Genomic DNA, 3,146 nt, shown 5'->3' with positions numbered 1-3,146 from the left:
AGTTCAGTTCTAGTTCAGTTCTAGTTCAGTTCTAGTTCAGTTCTAGTTCAGTTCTAGTTCAGTTCTAGTTCAGTTTTAGTTCAGTTATAGTTCAGTTATAGTTCGGTTGTAGTTCAGTTATAGTACTGTTCTCGTTCCTGATTAGTTCTTGCACTATTTTCTCTTTTATAATAATATAATTTATATGATTCCATTTCATTTCAGACTCGATTGGGAAAAAGGTTTTACCATACAACACTGGTCCAAGACAGTAATTCTCATCACCCTGATGTGTGTGGCAGGTGCCTCTGCCTGGGTGGTAATACAACTCTATGTCGATCCCTTAATACGTGTCATGACTGTGGGCATTGCTGTACTCATCGGTTATGTTTGTATTAAATGTTTAGGTGAAAATACCGTTGTAGCCTATCAACGTGCCAAAGTAAGCAGCATTAATATAGTCACAAAATCTGAAATGGAAAAATTACATACCATTTGCGAGGATGTTAGCACGGCAGGATCCAGCTCCTCATAAATGTGTAATTACAATAATATTCAAATTTAAATTTCATTATTTTTTTTTTACATTGACTTTTCATATACAACAAAAAAGAACAAACATTAATTTAATTGCTGTATTTTTTTTTCATATAACTAAATAAGTTTTGTGCTCTTTATGATTGACTTTAGATAATATGTAGTTTTAAAAATATTTTCCCAGCAATATGCGTTTTGTATAAAAGAAAGTACTCTGCGTTTCTATTTAGAGCTTGTAAAAAATTACAAAAATTTATTTTCATTTACTTTTTTATAAACTATTTTTGAAGAAATCTTTATGTTTTTTTAATAAACATATTTTGTAGCAAAACGTAAAATTTTCAATGCACATTTATTAAAAGTAAACAAACAAATTGCTCAATTTGTTTTATAAAATGTGCTAATTAGTTTAAGGCTTAAATATTTTTTTTATAGCAATAAGTATTTAATAAACAAAAATCTTCCTTAAATATATTAAAACATACGTTTACATAGTTTTATGTAAGAAAATTTATAATATTTCAAGTTTATTTTAGAGAATATGAAAACTTGATGAATAAAAAATGACAACTTAATTTGTTTAAACAACAACTATTAAGATGATGATCACTAATCCAAAAAAATTTTCAAAGTTTAGCTTAACTTTAGTATTTTTGAATAAATTTTTAAAATTTTCAATCTAAACGAAAAGTGTTGATCACTAATAACTTGTTACAGTTATTAAAACAGAAAGCGCTTCTAATCGGTTGTTTATTTTCTAAATATGTAATACTCAAATCTTTTGAAACCTTTTTTGTCTATAGTTTGAATTCAAAATTATTTTACATTCAGTCTTTTATAAATTCTCTAAAATAAACTTGAATAAAGTGCAATTCCCAAAAGAAAAAGCAAAAAAACATTAAATTAAAAAGAAAAAATAAGAATAGATAAAAGATTTAGTAAAATTTTGGAAATTGTAAATGTCATAATTCTTGTTCAAATACTTTGAAAAGCAAGTTTCTCTTCAGTTCTAGTTCTGTTTTAGTTATGCTCTAGTTCTGTTCTAGTTCAGTTCAGTTCTAGTTCAGTTCTAGTTCAGTTCTAGTTCAGTTCTAGTTCAGTTCTAGTTCAGTTCTAGTTCAGTTCTAGTTCAGTTCTAGTTCAGTTCTAGTTCAGTTCTAGTTCAGTTCTAGTTCAGTTCTAGTTCAGTTCTGGTTCAGTTCTAGTTCAGTTCTAGTTCAGTTCTAGTTCAGTTCTAGTTCTATTCTAGTTCTGTTCTAGTTCTGTTCTAGTTCTGTTCTAGTTCACTTCTAGTTCACTTCTAGTTCTGCTCTAGATCTGTTCTAGTTTTGGTCTAATTCAGTTCTAGTTCAGTTCTATTTCATTTACATTTTTATTTCCAAAAGTTTTATTAGATCTTTATTAATTAAATCTACATTAAAATATACTTACATAACTACGGTATCATTAAGCAAGAGATTACAAATCTATTATTGCAATTACTTAAGACCCACAAAACTTTTAAAGCTTTCATTATAAAATAGTTTTCAACATTGACTTTAAAAGGATCAAAGAATTCCTTAAGAAAACACAAAAATATATACAGCAAATAACCATTAAACATAATTAGAAAGGCTCTTAAAGAAAATAATAAAAGTAAAACACTTGAAAAGTAAAGAAAACATTTAAAAAAGTTAATTAAAATCAAACAAATCCCCTAAAATTAAGAGAAAAAAAATTAAAATAAAAACATATAAAAACAAAATATTTTAGCAATAAAAACATCACCCTTTACTTTAAAATCCTAAACATTAAAAAAAACTTTCTTCCCAAAAAATTATATTTACCTAAACCACACACACCCATTATCTTAATTACATTTACTACAAAGTAACGAATATTATTGTTAAGTTAAACAAATTCGCTTAAAATAAGTTTAATTTCATTTTAGCGTTAATATATCTCTTGTATTTTTGTCTTAAGCCATATTTATAATTTAAATGTATATTATTTAAAATCATCTATAATCATTATCATCAACAAGTAATACTAATTACATATTCAGTTTTTTTTTTTCAAATCATACCTATTAATAGTTTTATAAGAAGTTGTTTTGGGAATGCAATTATGTATTTAAACTTAAATGTTTTTCGTGCAACAACTTCAATTTATATTACTCCCTCAAATTATTATTTTATAAAAGAATTAATAAGAAACTGAGAAAAACCCATAAATTATTGTGATACAAATTAAAAATAAAAATTAATTAATAAAAAATTCGAAAAATTAAAAAAGTAAGATGTTTTTATTAAAAAAGTGTTAAAAAGAACCAAACTACAGAACAGAACTAGAACAGAACTAGAACGGAACTATAACAGAACTGGAACAGAACTAGAACAGAACTAGAACAGAACTAGAACAGAACTAGAACAGAACTAGAACAGAACTAGAACAGAACTAGAACAGAACTAGAACAGAACTAGAACAGGACTAGAACAGAACTAGAACAGAACTAGATCAGAACTAGATCAGAACTGGGACAAAACTAGAACATAACTAGAAGAAAATTACAACAGAACTAGAACAGAACTTGAACAGAACTAGAACAGAACTAGAACAGAACTAGAACAGAACTAGAACAGAACTAGAAC

At 26.4% G+C, this 3,146-nt stretch overlaps 1 protein-coding gene across 1 annotated transcript in view; it reads right to left on the bottom strand.

The window, feature by feature from the left end:
* The window catches only part of LOC111686876, a 5,835-nt gene that overhangs the window by 1,223 nt on the left and 1,466 nt on the right, over positions 1-3,146 (bottom strand). The window lies entirely within an intron of this gene.

The sequence above is a fragment of the Lucilia cuprina genome, chromosome 2 (assembly GCF_022045245.1).
Source record: "Lucilia cuprina isolate Lc7/37 chromosome 2, ASM2204524v1, whole genome shotgun sequence".
Classification (NCBI taxonomy): domain Eukaryota; kingdom Metazoa; phylum Arthropoda; class Insecta; order Diptera; family Calliphoridae; genus Lucilia; species Lucilia cuprina.
The sequence above is the reverse complement of the archived record's forward strand: the minus strand, read 5'-3'. Positions and strand labels throughout refer to the sequence as shown.